The sequence below is a fragment of the Rhipicephalus sanguineus genome, chromosome 8 (genome assembly GCF_013339695.2).
Source record: "Rhipicephalus sanguineus isolate Rsan-2018 chromosome 8, BIME_Rsan_1.4, whole genome shotgun sequence".
In the NCBI taxonomy this organism is placed as follows: Eukaryota; Metazoa; Arthropoda; class Arachnida; order Ixodida; family Ixodidae; genus Rhipicephalus; species Rhipicephalus sanguineus.
Genome location: NC_051183.1, coordinates 100,966,860 through 100,986,524, shown reverse-complemented (window position 1 = coordinate 100,986,524; position 19,665 = coordinate 100,966,860). Strand labels below are relative to the sequence as shown.

General features: G+C 47.3%; 1 pseudogene; it reads left to right on the top strand.

Annotated features, from left to right (window-relative positions):
- The first annotated feature begins 1,752 nt into the window (after positions 1-1,752).
- LOC125759477 (uncharacterized) lies at positions 1,753-8,299 on the top strand (annotated as a pseudogene).
- Positions 8,300-19,665: the final 11,366 nt, after the last annotated feature.

Sequence of the window (19,665 nt, the reverse complement as noted above, 5' to 3'; positions counted from 1 at the left end):
TTCTGAGATTTTCCTAGATTTTAGCTAGGTTAGTCACTAAACGGATGTCAAAACTCCAGAACCGAGCGTTCGCACCTTCAATGATCTACGGGCACGTCGTCAATGGCGTAGGGCTTCCATCGCTTCGGGCACTTCTCGCAGCCGCAGTTGCCTTTATGAATGGCATCTTCGCATACATGCCTTTATGTATGGCATCTTCGCACTCGTCGTGCCAAGCCTGAAGGAAGAGCTTGCATTCGGCCGCGGTTTCCGCGGCCGAATGCAAGCTCTTCCTTCAGGACTAGCGCCCAACCTAGCACCAACCTAGCACCAGAAAAGCTACGACCTAGCACCAGCCAAGTTACGACCTAGCACCAACCTAGCGGCTCCACGTTCAGATCCTGCGTCCTTCAGCTCCCTGATGGAGTGCAAGCTCCGGTCAAAGCACGGGCTCGTTGTCGCTTATACTTGGCATCCCCATATGCGGAATCCTGGCGTAAGCCGCATGGCTCAAAGCGCGTATTCGCATTCGAGTCTGCTTAGACGAATGCATAAGGGACCCTGTGAGTTTTTTGACACAGAGAGATCGTTCGAATGAGTTCGTAACAACCTCAGAATACATGCAAGGTACATCCACAAAACAAGGGTGCAATTTTCCATCACCTCTGCAAGGGAGTCGGACCGTGCAGTTGGTTTTTTATCAGAGACACAAATATTCAAAAGCGTAGCATTTCTGTGCTGACTGCGCTAGAAAATTGCCCGTCCGTGCGTCGTTCTGTTTTTAGGATAATCACCGCCACAAGGAAGCGTGCGTATGAAACAAAGTCATATGGTTCCTTGTGCATTCGTCTAATACTCTTGTTACACAAACAGCCTAAACATCGGTTAGTGTAACCGCCGTTACGCGTAACCGCGGTTCCCTTATGTTACACGGTATGCGAAACCGCGGTTATGCCGCTAACCGCGGTTGTACCAAACCGAGCTTGGCGAGCTCGGTTTGGCAGTTAACCGAGAAAATGGCGGCCTCCATGGAGGACGTGTGCACGCCGGCGAGCGTTCGTGAAAAACTGCACGAACCACAGAAAGCCTGATTAGGCTTGGGAAAACAATTTGCGTCATCTATGGAGCACCTCAAGGAATGCGAAAGTGGACGCGACAATAATGGTACGTTCACACTGGGGAGCGAAAACGCCAGAGCGGCCGGAAAACCGAGTCCGCGCGCGTCGAAAACGTTCACATTTGTTTTGCCACCACTGGCCGCCGCCGCCGCCGCTTTCGCCGCATCAACCACATTTGTCCGTGTGGCGGCGCTCGTCACATCTACTATTTCAGACAAGACACCTGATTATTCATCCACCCTTCATCGGTAGCAGCGATTTTGCGCCACTTCGTGGTCCTCGTCTGCTACTTCCAGCTACTTCCTTCAGGTCTCGTCATGGAAGAAGAAGAAGAAATAGTTTTGATAGTTTTAGCTACCTGCTTCCTTGAAATGCACGAGGAGCAACGCAAGAAGCGGACGCCACGAAAGCGGCGATGGTGGATACGCCCTGCTTTGCAAAAGCGTGCTATGTTGGGGCATGCCAACGCTTTGTTGCCGCATCTGCGATCCTGGGACGTGGAATACTATCGGGAGTAAGTAATGTTGACAATTGACACGTTGCTGTCACTTATTAGCTTAGTCTGACTCGCTCGGTGTGAAACAGCCGTTTAGCATGTTTTTTTTTGTTTGTTTAAGTACTCGCACTATGCTCTTTTTTTGCTAGCTACCTGAGGATGCCACCACGAAGTTTTGACACGCTTCTGAAACTGGTCGCTCCTCGAATAAGGAAGGTCGATACCAGGTTGCGCAAGGCGATTCCCCGAACATCGCCTAGCTCTGGCAGTGAGGTAAGCGCACTGTGACGGCCTCGTTTTGGCTGCGTGTTCGTTTCGAATGTCAGCTCTTGGACAGTGTTTTTGTGCCTTCGAAGGACCAAAATGAACCGTCACAGAATGCCGTGTTCGCTCTTTGCTTCAGATTTCTGGCAGCAGGAGAGACTATTCGGACGTCGTCGTTCAACTTCTTGGCGGGGCGCTCTACTGCTTGCGGCATTGTGTCGGACGTGTGCCAAGCGATATGGGAAGTCCTTGGTCCCTTGTACGTGATGTACCCGTCGTCCGCAGCCGAGTGGCTCAAGGTATAAGCTGTATCCCCAAATAATGTTTAATATAGAGTTTTATAGGAGGCCCCAAGGTACGGGGCTCCCCGACCTTTTACGTTATTTTGTACTCTCCTTTGCGTTCTTCTGTTCGCGCACCTTTTTTTTTTAGGCTGAACCTTGGGCCCCATACTAAAATTCTGTAACGCCCAATGAAAGTATGCGTTTGTTTGTATCTCAAAAAAAAAAGTTGCAATGACAACTAGGCAAATTCTCTGTATCCCATGGCTTGCCACTTGTTTAGTATGGCTGAAATATGCGAATGTACTAAGAAAAAAAAATTCGGCAGATCCCATGCCATGTGGGAATCGGTTTCATGGGAAGCAGTCAGCAAGTAGTTCTATGCTGCATTTTTTGCTTTGAGTCAAGCGTTACGAGGGGGGGTCGGGGTGTTTTTGTAAGTGTAGTAGTTGTGTGCACATCGTGGCCTTACCAGGCACGTCAACTACACTGGCGTTGAAAGGGTAACTTATGGTCGGACGTAATGTCAGTGCTCACATTATAGCACATACGCCAGTATTATCGAAATGAAGTGCACTTTATGGTGCAATCATGTGAATATCATGCGTAAGTTACGTTAATGTATTCCTCCGGGTCGAGAAATGCTTCTATATAGCTTGCTCAATCATAGGAATACAAATGTATAATGTTTATTAGACTGCTATAAAAGTGGAGCCAACACTGTAACCACAGACGTTAATCCGATGTGACGCCTGTATTGTAGGAGTACATGTGTAGTGTTTATTGCTTTCCTTGTAAAATTAGATAGCCAGCACTGCAACCACAATTGATGCTGCACCGACATTACGCGTGCATAGACTGTTTTTTTTAAACCAGTTTATAGACCTGGTGTGGCTCTGTTCTTTAACATTAAGCTAAGTTTCTTTAACATTGACCATAGCCTCTATAAGTGCGCTGAATTCTTCTTTCTTAACTGATTACAATTTTTCAGTGCTTATGGTAGTATCTGTTCCTTTACTAATGTATGTTCCTGCATTCGACTAACAGCTGTCCTTGGACCCCTTCTTTTCTCAGACTATTGTGTAATCTTCATGAAATCAACACTGAAAGTGATATTAGTAGTCTTGAATCCATCATAGTTGCAGCATTCGAATAGGGCAAAATATAGTTAATGACGCCTAATCTAAAAAATGCACGGCCATACATGTTGCCCAAAATATTGAGTCCGCCTTCACTTTGCAGCAACTTTGTATTTTGTCATAAGTTTTGTGAAAGCCTGGATGACCAGCTGTGCGGTCATTGTGAGAAGCTTCCAGAACCTCATGTTGCAAAGAATGTAGTTTAATTGGGGCCCATTTGTTGCCATAGACATGCTGAACATAGGATGTAAAGGCCCATCGTGATGCTATTGGTTATGTTGCCAACGAAGTTGAGCGTTCGGAAAAGGAAAAAGACCTTCCATGTGTTCTAGGATAGTGCGGCAGTATGGGTCGAACATTGGTGCAAAACAAGGACAGGTGGGCTGCTGGATTTCGGACAACTGAGCGCTGTGATGGGTAAAGCAGTCTTCATTCAAGAGCCAATTGTGTGTTACCGTGGCTGGGCAGAGGGTAGCGAGATAGAACATTACGTCTTGGTCCTTTCCAGACATGTAGACATCAAAAATCGTACTCCTGCAAGTGAACTACCCAATGACCAAGGTGACCCGACAAGTTTTTTAGCCACGAAAGCCAGCACAATGCGTTACAGTCGGTAACGACTGTAAAGTAGCAGCTGCAGAGATATGGCCAAAATTTTGTACTGCACAAACAGCAAGGCACTTCTTGGTTATTATGTAATTCTCTGCAGCGGTCAGAGCATGACCAGCATAAGCAATGACTCATTGATGCGAGGTGTTGTCACGTTGCTGGAGAATGGCACCAAGACCATGACTGCTAGCCTCATTGTGAGCAGTGGGGTAGCCAGGTGGGGGCGGGGGGCACACCGGGCCCGTGCCCTCCCTCCCCCCCCCCTGAAATTTTTTTTTGCTATGGCATACAGAGCTGAAAATGACACTTGACCACATCTGCCTGCCCTGTCCCCACTTCAAATCAAGGAGGTGCCCCCCCGAAAAACATTCTGCCTACGCCCCTGATTGTGAGGGATGGTGAGTGTTCTTGGACCGAAGTGGCCCAGCACCGGGTTGCATGTTAGGGTTGCTTCAAAGCAAGAAAAGCACTTTCACAGTATTTGGACCAAATGAAGGGTGTGTTTCTTCCAAGTAGTTGATGGAGCATGCAAGCATGTGCGCTCGATCTGTTGAAGTGTTCCTTCTTTGTGTTGTCCTTTTCCAGTTTTGCGCAAATTTTCCTGCATGCAAGCAAGCTCTGTGAAGTCACGTATGAGGCCCTGGAAGTAAGAAGCTAGAGAAAACTGCATGGGTCTTTTTGACGTGGTGGATGGGGAATAATGAGAATGGCAGTAAGCTTCTCAGGGCCCCTGGAATATTGAGGCTGAGTATGGCAGAACAAATGCTGCTGCTAAAGGAATTTTGCATAGCTGTCTCTCATCATTCACCAGTTCAGGAGATGTATGTGTACAGACTTGGATAGTATGCCAAAAAGTCTATTATGCACACAATGAAAATCACATTGCATGTGTCACAGCACAAAAATAGAGTAAGCATTGTTTTAAAGAAGCAAAAGTAGCATTTCAGAAAATTATCATGTAGTAGAAATCAATATCCTGATAGAAATAACTTATTTCTTTTAATATTATAAGTGACCTTGTGCATGCAACCTCAAACTGCCATGTAATACATTAGAACATTCCACTATACTGCATGCTCAAAGCTACAAGTATAGCACATATATTTACAAATTGTCTTTAACTTTCATTAGTTAGCAAGGTGGAACACCAAGTGTGCGCTCATTTAAATCCTCTTGTTTAATTGTTCGGCTTAAACTTATGCTGCCCCAGTTGCATAACGAGGGTATTTCAGAATAGCAGTAAAAGCTCCCGAAGCTGCCGACAGAAAAGCAGAATGACCAATGGTCTATTAAGTAAAAAATTTGCATGCCGAATCATAGGTCGGCAAAAAAATTGGAGCTCAATCAGACTCGCTCAAGAACTATATTTTGCTCTGAGAGCTCACTCAGACTCTGACTCACCCAAATTTTCCTCAACCGGACTCACTCGACCCAGGCTCACTAAACATTTTCTCAACTGGACTCACTCGGGTTCAAACTCAGCACCATATTACTCGGCCAGACTTACTCAGACTCGCAGCTTCACCTGCGTATGAGTGAGTCAACTCATGAGTCCGTTAGCGTAAAATTAGGTGTTTCGATCATGGTGTAAATGCTGTTTAAAGCCAATATCTCACATAATCGGTGCTCTACGATATGCCTTTTAATCTTGCACCTGCAAATACCAGTTATCAGTGGTTTCAATCCATTGAAATCATTTTACGAAACATGAGACTCACATGAGATATTTTTATTAAGAACTTCCCGTGAAAGAGTTTGCGGGGGAAGTCATAGCACCCCCCCCCAACTCACACCTCTGATCAATAAATATTGAGGTGGCGCATGAATGCTGGTGTGTTCAAATATGTGTGCATAGACTTCAGTATAAACATAAGCCAATATAAGGTTGATAGTAATGCTGAAGATGCGTAGATAGACAATAGGTTGGCAAAAAAAGGTGGAGCTCACTCAGATGCACTCGAGAAATATATTTTGTCCTTAGGGCGCTCGCTAAAATGTTCCTCAACTGGACTCGCTCAGACTCAATCTCACCAAATATCACTCACCCAAACTCACTCAGACTCGCAGCCCGATCTGAGTCTGAATGAGTCGACTCATTAGTGAGTTTGCCGACCTAAGTCCTGAACATATTACATGTTCTGTGTATTTGGGCACAGTGGGCTTTGCAAATTGTTAAGTGGCATTGTGCTTGAGCATGCTGTTGAGACCACCTTGCAATGAAAAGAGAAAGAAGGAGGTGGCATTCCAAATGAGAGGCTGTGAGCCGTGCTGTGGCACAGTACCTTGTAAATGTTCTGTGTACTTGCTTCTGTCTCCCATGTACTTGTGATACCCGTAACAATATTGTTTATTGACATAGCTCAGAGCTTCTGTATTGCAGAGATGAAATTAGAAAATAAGGGTTGTAGCAGACACCATGAACATACTCATGCATTGTTTAGACAGGGATGGGTCTACAATTCTGCACACTTTGCAAATGTTGGTACGATGCCATGGCATGACTTTTGCTCACTACTGCTGCATTCTTACTCGTTTCTTTCAATAGGTTGCAAACGAATTTGAGCTGAGGTGGAATATGCCGCATTGCATAGGAGCCATCGACGGGAAGCATGTTGTGATCGAGTGCCCAGCAAAATACAGGTTCTCAAAACAGGAACTACAAAGGCAGTTTCAGCCACTCACTACTAGCTATAAGTGATGCTAATTACAAGTATGGCTTATTTTAATGTTTTGGTTACTACTTTTTAACCCCTTCATATCAAACCTGTAAGAACTGTTTGAAATGCATCAAGTTTACAGAACATTATTTCAGGGCTCTCAATGTTCTAGTGCACAAAAATAATGTCGCAACATGTTGATTTGATTTATGTGTTTTAATAGTGATTAACTGTAGTTATATTGTAATTAAATGTGTATTTATTCTGCAGGCATTCAGGCTGTGTTCTTGCATAAATATAATGAAATATCGGGCTATAAATCTAGTGTAATTTCATTTTGGGTTGTGCTCATTTCGAGCAAAGAAAAATTATGCTTTTTATGTGGCTTGTTTAAAGCGTCATGTCGAACGGCTCTTGAGTATTGTAGTAATATCATTTGGAGTTTTACGTGCCAAAAGCAGACGTGTCAAACATGTAATGCCTTTAGAAAGGTGATCATGATGCCAACAGTACATTGGAAGATGTTCAGTGAAAAATATTTATTCCACAAGTGGTTCCAGGTTCACTTGAGGCTCCACGTATCTTGCTCTTTCTTAGCCACTACCCAACACAACCAGCATGAACAAGTTGTGTGCACAAATGTGTACAAATGTCTCTGAGGGTAAAGATTTAGAGGCCCTTGTACTGCGCATTTTCAGCACACGTAAAGAACCCCAGATAGTTGAAATTGTCCAGAGCCCTCCACTACAGCATCCCTCATAGCCCGAGTTGCTTTGGGATGGTTGAACTCCATAAACCAGCCACCCACTTTACGAGCTTACGTAATACCTGCCACACTGAAGTGGACGTTATTGTACAAAAGTAACTTCAATCAAAGTACCGATTAAATTTCTGAACCATAATGCGCCTCTCAGGCCTCTGTTCTCTGAGACGAACAGTTACGCATGCCAACAAGAATGAACTAATGTAGTACATGGGTCCAAAAGCACAGATTACTTGCCTGTTGAAACATTTGTCATGCTCACAGAACTTTTTTTGCACATGTGTACTTTATAATGAAATCTTCTTTGTGCTTTCTTAGGTTTCTCTATGTCGAAGTTGGCCATTACGGCAGTGAATCTGATGGTGGTGTTTTCGGGCGTAGCAAGCTGCTAGAGTTGATCGAAGCCAGTAAAATGGGAATTCCTAGAGACTCCGAGATAGGCAACATTGGTGCCATGCCATATTTTTTCGTGGGCGATGAAGCGTTCCTTTGAAAACCTTTATGATGAGGCCTTATTCTCGGAAATGTAAGTCACTAAAATCTTTTTCGAGCCATTCGTGCTTTGCGTTCTTGTAGTGCCATTGCCATTTTTGTTTGCTAGCTTTATTTATGCCAGGTTTATGTTGTGCAATGCAGCCCTTCCATCCTTGTTCAGTGACACATCTGATGATCATCATGCTTTTGAAGAGCGGCACAAGAAAAGAATTTTTAACTATCGACTCAGCCGAGCACGAAGAGTTGTTGAAAATGCCTTTGGCATTATGGCTCAAAGGTGGCGCATCCTTCGACGGCCTTTTAAAGCAAAGGAAGAAAACATTCGTAAAATTGTGTCTGCTTGTGTAACACTACACAATTTTTGTTGTGCGAGTCTCCTGCATCTCGGGCAGCATATTGTCCACCTGGCAGTGCCGACAACCGAGGATTGGCAAGGGCAGCTCACTGAGGGCAACTGGAGAGCTGAAGGAGGCACAGGGAATGCTCTGTCTGCAATAAGCACTCAGGCTGTCGCTCAACCCGGTATTGGTGATATAAAATATTGTATATGTTATATCCTTGTGCAATATAAAAAGTGAATTTATAAGTGTTTAAAACCATCACGAAAAGCATTATCTGCTCATAACTGAATCTAGGTGCAACTAAAAGAACTTTCTCCCGACATATAGCTGCAACTTTTATGCATCACATACTTTTAAATAACATGGCTTTACTGTCAGTGTTAATAACATTGAACCTTATTTACTTGCGGATAGTCTCCTTTAGCCCAAGCCAGAGTGTTCTGGCAACTTCATGTACAGCCGTCAGCATGCTTAATACAAATGTTCAGCAGCCTGGCTGCACCTGCTTGGACTGAGGCAGCGCTGCAAACTGTACCTGGTTATGTTTGCAGCAGCTGACGATAGCTGAAATGCAGCTCGATTTGACTGGTCGACTTGTCTTTCACTTGTGTCTGACTGGCGGGGTGGGTGAGCTGACTCTCGTCAGCTGCCGCGAATATACCGAATAACACTTCGCGAAGCTGGCATCAGTAACAAGGCAGTCTAGGCCAGGCTGCGGAGCGTTTCGCAAATTAAGCGTGCTGTTGGCTCTACATCATAGCAGATTAAAACAGGACAACTTCAGCGTCAGAATATGCAGAAAACGGTGCTGTTTTGTTCTTCATTTGCCTCATCTAAGCATGTTCCTCAAAATTAACGAAAAATATTCGGGTGCACAAGCTGAATACAAGAGCTCTCCGAATAATTCGTTTGACGTGGCATGTCAAGAGCTCAAGACGTTCTGCAAGTATTTGTGGCTGCAAAACTGGCTTACTGATTGATACAGTAGTATCATTGCTTTCCGATGCACTTGACCAAAAATGGTGCAGATAATTGTGAACAATGCATTTCCTCACAAACCTCCTGTTGTCCTAACTACAGTTCTCGCTACACATTGTAACAGTTTTCAGCAGAAAATGTTGACGAGGACAGGAGACAACCCATTACTGTAATAGGAACTGTAGCAGTGTGCCAACTTTATTCTTTCGTCAGAACTTTCAGTTGGAAATCATTCTCGCATGTGCACAGCCAATGAGCTTAGGCAAACACTACTCACTTTCTATGCGTTTCTGTTGCTTAGGCAAGCCTATGATGTGAGAGACAAGCTCTGCAACTTACTTTATTACTGATGATGGCAGTGTCCCCTGGCAAGAAGCGCATCATTAAGAACCCACATCACAAGCACGTAAGTAGTTTTTAATAAACAGTTCAGGTAACATACGTCACATTGTAAACTGTATAGTATTGTATGCATTTTTAACACAGTATAGCTTTCAAAAAGCACCTGTCAGAATGAAGTACAGGGCCTCACCGTGCAGTTGTGTGCATGGCAGGACTGTTTAAGCACTAAAAGCCCTTACTTCAACATTGGATAACGCTTACATAAAAAAAACACAGAAATCGAAGTCGGGCACCTGCGATGTACAGTCACTCCATTGCATATTTATAACAAAGTTGTTGCTCTACAGTTTTGTGTACAAAATTCCAAGTTACAACCACTAGTGAGCCAGTATTGACAATGACTTTATTTTCGCATCAATACAGTTATTGATACGAAGGGGCGGCGGTAAAAGCTGTCATTTAGACAGCTTGACGAAAGCCGCCAGCCCCCTCATTAGCGCTAACATCAGCAATATATTAGCAATATATCAACAATGATATAGCAATATATAACACAAGACACATAAAAATAAAGCAGCAGTCCTAAACAGCAGCGATATATTAACAATATATCAGCATAAATCAGCAATATAACAAGACGCATATAGAAAAAAAGTACAATTATGTCTAACTTTACAAAATTGCAGTCCTTGCAGAGACAAAGAAAAAAAACGCAAGATAATAACATATTCACACGTAACCTTGGTTATTGCAGAACACCAAAAAGGAAGATAACACATACACATGTGAAAGATTTACAAATTAGAGCCATCAGAAGAATGTTTTTCAAGAGTATTTGTCTCGAGTTCAAAAAAACTAAGTATCTAAGTATCTCGCACAACATGCGTAACAGGAAGACATTAATTAAAAAATGACATGGAATGCTTTGTACAGCACAGTTCTGTGAACACAATGAACTAGCTGCGACCACTCATCAGCCCACATTTAAATGTATTCAGATTAGCACGAGTGACTGAAGTGGTTAAAAAACTGAAAAGCTCTGTACGGCACAGTTCTGTGCACGCAATGACTCACTGTGACCACTCATCACACCCACATTTCTATGTATTAAGAGTAGCACGAGGTGACTGAAGCGGCTAAAAAAAATATCACTTGAAAGCTCTGTACGGCACAGTTCTGTGAACACAATGACTAGCTGCGAGCACTCATCAGCCCACATTTAAATGTATTCAGATTAGCGCGAGTGACTGAAGTGGTTAAAAAACTGAAAAGCTCTGTACGGCACAGTTCTGTGCACGCAATGACTCACTGGACCACTCATCAAGCCCACATTTCTATGTATATAGTAGCACGAGTGACTGAAGCGGCTAAAAAAAATATCACTTGAAAAGCTCTGTACGGCACAGTTCTGTGAACACAATGACTAGCTGCGACCACTCATCAGCCCACATTTAAATGTATTCAGATTAGCACGAGTGACTGAAGTGGTTAAAAAACTGAAAAGCTCTGTACGGCACAGTTCTGTGCACGCAATGACTCACTGTGACCACTCATCAGCCCACATTTCTATGTATTAAGAGTAGCACGAGTGACTGAAGCGGCTAAAAAAATATCACTTTAAAGCTCTGTACGGCACAGTTCTGTGACACAATGACTAGCTGCGACCACTCATCAGCCCACATTTAAATGTATTCAGATTAGCACGAGTGACTGAAGTGGTTTAAAAAACTGAAAAGCTCTGTACGGCACAGTTCTGTGCACGCAATGACTCACTGTGACCACTCATCAGCCCACATTCTATGTATTAAGAGTAGCACGATGGACTGAAGCGGCTAAAAAAATATCACTTGAAAGCTCTGTACGGCACAGTTCTGTGACACAATGACTAGCTGCGACCACTCATCAGCCCACATTTAAAATGTATTCAGGATTAGCACGAGTGACTGAAGTGGTTAAAACTGAAAAGCTCTGTACGGCACAGTTCTGTGCACGCAATGACTCACGTGACCACTCATCAGCCCACATTTCTATGTATTAAGAGTAGCACGAGTGACTGAAGCGGCTAAAAAAATATCACTTGAAATGTACGGCACAGTTCTGTGAACACAATGACTAGCTGCGACCACTCATCAGCCCACATTTAATGTATTCAGATTAGCACGAGTGACTGAAGTGGTTAAAAAAATGCCAGGCCTGCGCGGAAAGCGCAGCACAGTCACAGCGAAAGCTGGAAGAGCGGCATTTCTAGAGCCCGTTGTAAACTCTCTTGGGGCTACTAATACAAGTACAAGAACGTATCCACTACGCCATAAATCACAATATTTGTGAAATTGGGAAGCACCTACAACGCGATTATTCGTCATTGTGCGCAGAAGCGAGGTTCCAGCTACACATATGTAAGGCATTGTGTGCACTTTGTTTATGTGACGACTGATGGCGATGAAGAATTGTGGCTCAGCTCTTTGTAATGGGTTGGAATGTTTTAAACGGCTCACCAGTTACGTAATTCGCATTGTGTGACGCCCGGTCGCTATTTCACTCTCCTACCATGCAATATAGATACATTGACGTGAGAAAGAGAGACAGAGAGAAGGGGGAAGAACTTTATGAGACCATGAGGGAATGGATGATGGGCTTATGGGCTACCTTAGCAACCAATGCAAGTGCACTTGCGAGGAACCCACTACGCTATAAATCATCATAATTTCTGTGAAATGGAAATGCTTACGTGACGACTGATGACGATGAAGAATTGTGGCTCAGCTCTTGTAATGGGCTGGAAGCTTTGAACGGCTCACCAATTACGTAATTCGCATTGTGTGACGCCCGGTCGCTATTACCTCTCCCGCTATGCAATATAACATACATTGACGTGAGAAAGAAGAGACAGAGATAAGGGGGAAGAACTTTATGAGACCATGAGGGAATGGATGATGGGCTTAGTGGGCTACCTTGGCAACCAATGCAATGTGCACTTGCGAGGAACCCACTACGCTATAAATCATCATAATTTCTGTGAAATGGAAATGCTTACGTGACGACTGATGACGATGAAGAATTGGGCTCAGCTCTTTGTAATGGGCTGGAAGCTTTGAACGGACTCACCAATTACGTAATTCGCATTGTGTGACGGCCCGGCGCTATTACCTCTCCCGCTATGCAATATACCATCCATTGACCGTGAGAAAGAGAGACAGAGAGAGGGGGAAGAACTTTGTTGAGACCCTGAGGAAATGGATGATGGGCTCATGGGCTTCCTTGGCAACCAATGCAAGTGCACTTGTGAGGAACTCACTACGCTATAAATAATAATTCTGTGAAGTAGGGCAGCAGCCACTATGCCATTTTTCGTCATTCAACGGAGAGCCGTGGTACCCGCTAAAAACATACAAGGCATCATGCGCACTTTTTGGTGTTGTGCTTGATGACGATGAAGAATTATTGCAGAGCCCCTTGTAGTGGGTGGAAGCATCTAACAGCCCACTCGTTGCGCAATGGGCATTGTTTGACGCCTGGTTACAGAATTCGAGTTGTGTGGTGCGTGGTTGTTATTTCACTCTTCTACCACACTAAATTACATATCTTAATGTGGTTCCTTCTGGACATGAGGCCTGTATAGCGTCGTTTTGCAAGGCAGTTCCAAGCACCGGCATGGCTCAGAGGTACAACACTGGGCTCCCCACGCAGAGGACCCAGGTTCGAACCCCCGTTCCCATCCTGGAAATTTTTTCTTATTTCGGTTTTTTTCTTATTTCGAGCGATAGTGGTTACGGACACCGGCGGCGGCGCAGCGGCAGCGGCGGCGGGGCGGGCGGACAAACTACGCCACCAAAACGGCCGTTGAAATGATCTCATAACAGCTTTCGCTGTAAAACTGAAAAGCTCTGTACGGCACAGTTCGTGCACGCAATGACTCACTGTGACCACTTCATCAGCCCACATTTCTATGTATTAAGAGTAGCACGAGTGACTGAAGCGGCTAAAAAAAATACACTTGAAAGCTCTGTACGGCACAGTTCTATGAACACAATTACTAGCTGCGACCACTGACCAGCCCACATTGAAGAGTAACCTTAACACGAGAGGGAAAATTTTCAGTGTTATATATATATATATATATATATATATAGATATATATATATATATATATATATATATATATATATATATATATATATATTATATATATATTATATATATATAAAATCTGTACGGGAAAATAAGGGTAAGCTGGCTTGGCGTCGCGTGCCAACTACTTTTGCAATTCACCCTCCTACTCCTGAGCCTTCTTTGAATACTGGACAACACCGGCGCAGGATAACAAACATTAAGAAGCATGAAAAAAAAAAATCACAGTACCCGACCACGCCGGAGAGCGGCAGGCAGTCAAGGCACTTTGCCATATTGTAGGAATGGCTAAAAATTGTGCTTAGGTGCATTCAACACACACAAAGTCGTGTTATTAGTGTATGCTGTGTAGACATCATACATTCCTTTGAACAATTTTGAGATAGCTTGTTGTTCTGCAGAACTTTCTGTCTACAAAATGAACAAATTATGAGCACTGACAGCTTCGAGCTCATACTTAAAGTATTTTTTGATTAACACGCATTTGTGTATGGGTTTGGTGATAGGAGTATTTTAAAAACAATGGAAAGCTTTCCATCATGCACTTTTCTGAACAGAACGACTAGCTGCGACCATATAGACGAGAATTTTTATCTGAGCCCATATTTCAACTAACTGGAATCACACAATGCTACAAATAATTTTCACGATCCGATGCCATGCTATTGTCACGTGGTCGTGACGTCGACGAAGACAGCAGTCGGCGTTTGCAGGATGAAACTGTTTATTTGGCCGAACTTGTGGCCGGAAAATGAGAACTAGAGCTACAGCAATACAAGCTGTACAATGATAGCGGCGAACAGGGCGTCGTCCGTCGATCAACTGACAAGCGATCAATCGCGTCGGCTTTTATACAGGCGGTATCGAACTTTCCAGCAATATCGCTGGTGCCGGCGTTATCTCTAGACAAAGCTGGAACATTCGCGTGCGGGGCGCAATCTTAACAGAACGATCTACTATAGACGTGAAGCTTCTCGAACAATGCTTCGCGGACAGCGTCGAGCGTTGATAACCGTCCCTGCCGGTCAAACCCGAATACATCAAAACAAGACAAGAAGTGGGCGCGGCATTGCCCCCCTCTGAAAAAGCATCGTCCCGATGCTTGTGAAAGAACATAGAGGAGAGAAAAAAACAAGTGCATACAAAAATAAATTACAATAACAAAGGAAGAAAAATAGAGTCCCCGGGTTCGCTAACGCGCAAAAAACGGCTTAAGGCGCACGACATGGACGACTTCAGGTCGTGCGCGGCGTCGCTGGAGTTCGTAATGCCGTCCGGGATCACCTCGTAGTCAAGAGCGCCGAGGCGTCGAAGAACCTTGTATGGCCCGAAGTATCGCCGAAGGAGTTTTCGCTAAGCCCACGTCGGCGTATCGGCGTCCAGACCCAAACACGGTCGCCGGGCTGGTATTCCGCGAAGCGTCGGTCGAAGATTGTAGCGACGCTGTCGGTGTGCTGCTGGGTCTTGATGCGCAGGCGGGCGAGCTGTCGAGCTTCTTCGGCCTCGTTGTAAGTAAGCGGCGGCATCGAGGTTTTCTTCGTCGGTGACGTTGGTAGCATGGCGTCGAGCGTCGTCGCCGGGCTCCTTCCGTAGACCAACTTGTACGGCGTCATCTGCGTCGTTTCTTGGACGGCCGTGTTGTATGCGAAGGTCACATACGGAAGGATGGCATCCCACGTCTTGTGTTCGACGTCGACATACATGGCCAACATGTCCGGCGATGGTCTTGTTTAGCCGCTCGGTCAGGCCATTTGTCTGTGGGTGGTACGGCTGTGGTCCGGCGGTGGCTTGTTTGGCTGTATCTCAGTATTGCCTGAGTTAGGTCAGCAGTAAACGCCGTACCTCTGTCGGTGATGAGAACTTCTGGGGCGCCATGACGCAGGACGATGTTCTCAACGAAGAACTTCGCTACCTCGGCGACACTGCCTCTAGGCAGGGCCCTCGTCTCGGCGTAGCGGGTGAGGTAGTCTGTAGCTACGACGATCCATTTGTTTCCGGTATTGGACGTCGGGACGGCCCCAGTAAGTCCATCCCGATTGCTGGAACGGCCGTCGAGGTGGCTCGATAGGCTGCAGAAGTCCGGCTGGCTAGTGGGCGGTGTCCTTGCGTCGCTGACAGGCCCGGCAGGTCTTCACGTAATGAGTGACGTCGGCGGAAAGGCGCGGCCAGTAGTACTTCTCCTGTATTCTTGCTAGCGTGCGAGAAACACCCAGGTGTCCAGCCGTCGGGTCGTCGTGCAGAGCCTGGAGGACCTCTGGCCGCAATGTCGAGGGTACCACGAGAAGGCAATCGGCTCGAAGCGGCGAGAAGTTCTTCTTTAGGAGAACACCGTTGCGCAAGAAAAATGACGCAGACCCCGCGTGAATACCTTCGGAACAACGGTGGTCCTGCCCTCGAGGTATTCCACAAGGCCCCTGAGTTCTGGATCCGTTCGCTGTCGTTCGGCGAAGTCGTCAGCGCTTATGATTCCCAAGAAGGAGTCGTCCTCCTTGTCGTCCTGCGGCGGTGGGTCGACGGGGGCGCGAGACAGGCAGTCAGCGTCGGAGTGTTTCCTTCCGGACTTGTAAACGACGGTAATATCGAATTCTTGAAGTCGTAGGCTCCACTGTGCGAGGCGACCTGAAGGGTCCTTCAAGTTAGCTAGCCAACACAATGCGTGGTGGTCGCTCACAACTTTGAAGGGCCTGCCGTAGAGGTAGGGGCGAAACTTGGATGCAGCCCAGATGATCGCTAGGCACTCCTTTTCTGTTGTGGAATAGTTCGTTTCTGCCTTTGATAGCGACCGGCTAGCATAACTGATGACCCTTTCCTGCCCGTCAGTCTTCTGCACAAGGACGGCGCCGAGTCCTACGCTGCTTGCGTCGGTGTGGATTTCCGTATCGGCGTATTCGTCGAAATGTGCTAGTATCGGAGGCATCTGAAGGCGTCGTTTCAGTTCTTCAAATGCTTCGATTTGCGCCGTTTCCCACTTGAATGGCACGTCCGTCTTCGTGAGGTGAGTTAGCGGTTCGGCGATTCGTGAAAATTCCTTGACAAAGCGCCTGTAGTAGGCGCACAAGCCGACAAAACGGCGCACGGCTTTCGTGTCGGTGGGGGGCGGGAAGGCAGCGATGGCAGCTGTTTTCCGCGGGTCTGGGCGAACACCACCCTTGCTGATCACGTGACCAAAAACAGCAGCTCCTCGTATGCAAAGCGGCACTTTTCAGGCTTCAAGGTGAGGCCAGAAGTCTTGATTGCTTGTAGTACAGTGTCAAGGCGCCGGAGGTGTTCGTCGAAGCTTGAGGCAAACACAATGACGTCGTCCAAGTACACAAGGCAAGTCTGCCACTTCAAGCCAGCCAGCACGGTGTCCATAACGCGCTGGAACGTCGCAGGTGCCGAGCAAAGACCAAAGGGCATAACCTTGAACTCGAAGAGGCCGTCTGGTGTTATAAAGGCAGTCTTCTCTCGGTCTCTCTCATCGACTTCGATTTGCCAATAGCCGGTCTTGAGGTCCATCGACGAAAAGTACCTCGCGTTGTAGAGTCGATCCAGGGTGTCGTCTATCCGTGGGAGAGGGTAGACGTCCTTCTTCGTGATTTTGTTCAGGCGGCGATAATCGACGCAGAAGCGTAGGGTTCCGTCTTTCTTCTTCACTAACACCACGGGTGACGCCCATGGACTCTTTGACGGCTGGATGATGTCGTCGCGTAGCATTTCGTCGACTTGTTTCTTTATGGATTCGCGCTCTCGCGTTGAAACTCTGTACGGGCTCTGCCGGAGTGGCCTGGCATTTTCCTCTGTTATGATGCGATGTTTTGCGACTGGGGTCTGGCGGATTCTTGACGATGACGAAAAGCAGTCCCTGTATTTCAAGAGCAGGGTTTTGAGATGTTCTTGTTCTGCTTCGGAAGGCTAGGATAACGTCGAAAACTGGTTGAGAAGCTTGGTTCGTCGGTGTTGGCTCGGAAGAATCGGCGATGGCGAAAGCCATCGACGTAGCCGTGATTTCTTCGATGTAGGCGACTGTCGTGCCTTTGTTTACGTGCTTATACTCGTTGCTAAAATTTGTGAGCATCACTGTTGCTTTGCCTCCCCGCAACTCTGCTATTCCTCTTGCGACGCAAATCTCGCGGTTAATCAACTGGTGCTGGTCGCCTTCAATGACGCCTTCCAGGTCTGCTACTTTTTGAGAACCGATGGCAATGATGACGCTGGAGCGAGGGGGAATGGTGACTTGGTCTTCCAGCACATTCAAGGCATGCTTCCCTGGCGGCGTGTACCGCGGTAATGCTTTTTCTGTAGATAGTGTTATCGACTTTGATCTGAGGTCGATGACTGCACCATGAAGGCCTAAGAAGTCCATACCAAGGATGACATCTCGGGAGCAATGCTGAAGGACTACGAAGCTTGCAGGATAAATCCGGTTGTTGATGGAGACCCTCGCTGTGCAGATTCCTGCCGGCGTTACTAGGTGACCTCCCGCTGTGCGGATTTCGGGGCCTTCCCAGGCGGTCTTGACTTTCTTCAGCTTCGTCGCGAACGGTCCACTGGTGACAGAATAGTCGGCTCCAGTATCGACGAGAGCGGTGACGTTGTGGCCGTCGATGAGAACGTCGAGGTCACTCGTTCGTCGCCTACCGTTTCGATTTGGTCGCGGCGTCGGATCACGGCTACGTCGGTTTGTCCCGCTGCTTCGTCGTTGTGTCGTCAGGTCTTCTTCGGGCCGTGAAGTTTCGACGTCAGGGCTTCGTTCGGCTTGCGGCGTGTTCTTTAGATGTCGTTGCGGCGTTGTCGTCGGCGGCGGAGGATCTTCGGTATTTCGTCGTACAGCAACCGCACCTCCATCGGTTGCTGCCCTTAGTTTTCCGGATACGGGCTGGGTGACCGGCCTCGCGTTGGGCCAGTGTATGGTCGGCGTTGGGGGGAGACGTAGCGGCCTGGCGACGGCGAACGGGAAGGTTGTCGGGGCGTCCATTGCGTTCCCGCGAGGTAGTCGGCGATGTCGTGTGGTCTTTCCCCTCGCTGTGGACGCGGCGCGTCGATGGCGAACCCACGCAGTCCCATCTGTCGGTACTGGCAGCGGCGGTAAGTGTGGCCAGCTTCCCCGCAATGGTAGCAGAGCGGGTGGTGGTCGGGGGTGCGCCAAACGTCGGTCTTTCTCGACGTGTATAGCTGGCCGGCTGGCGGGCGGTATGACGTCGGTGGCGGCGGCGGTGGCGCCTGGCGGCGGAACTGCTGGGGTGGCGCGGCGTCTTGACGTGGGCGAGGAGGGGGGGCGTTGCGTCGGGCTGCAGCGGCATAGCTCACTGCTTGCGGCTGTGGCTGCGCTGACTCGGGGGTGCCCAGAGACTGCTGTATTTCCTCTCGGACGATATCAGCGATCGAGGCAACTTCAGGCTGTGGTAAGGGTGAAAGCTTGCGCAGTTCTTCCCGCACGATGGCTCGGATCGTTTCACGCAGGTCGTCGGAGCCGACGGCATGAACAGCTGGGCTGTCTTGAATCGATCGGCGATTGTACTGGCGGTTGCGCATTTCCAGGGCCTTCTCAATCGTCGTCGCCTCTGAGATGAATTCTTGGACTGTCGAGGGTGGGTTCCGCATCAGCCCAGCGAAGAGCTCTTGCTTTACCCCTCGCATGAGCAACCTGACTTTCTTGTCCTCGGGCATGGCTGGGTCAGCGTGGCGGAACAGTCTGGTCATTTCCTCTCCAAAGATGGCAACACTTTCATTTGGAAGTTGGACCCGCGTCTCTAGCAAGGCTGCGGCCCTTTCTTTTCTGACGACGCTTGCAAACGTCTGCAGAAAAGCGCTGCGAAAGGCGTCCCAAGTTCGAAGAGTGGACTCCCGATTCTCGAACCAGGTCCTTGCTGCGTCTTCGAGGTAAAAGTAAACGTGACGCAGCTTGTCCTCGGAGTCCCAGTTGTTGAATGTTGAGACCCTTTCGAAAGTCTCGAGCCAGGTGTCCGGGTCTTCGAATGACGACCCGCGGAAGGTTGGCGGCTCCTTGGGCTGCCGGAGTAGGATCGGCGCAGGCTGCACGGGGTCGGTCATCGTCGCTGCGATGGGTGTTGGGACCTTGGGCTGCCTGGTTTG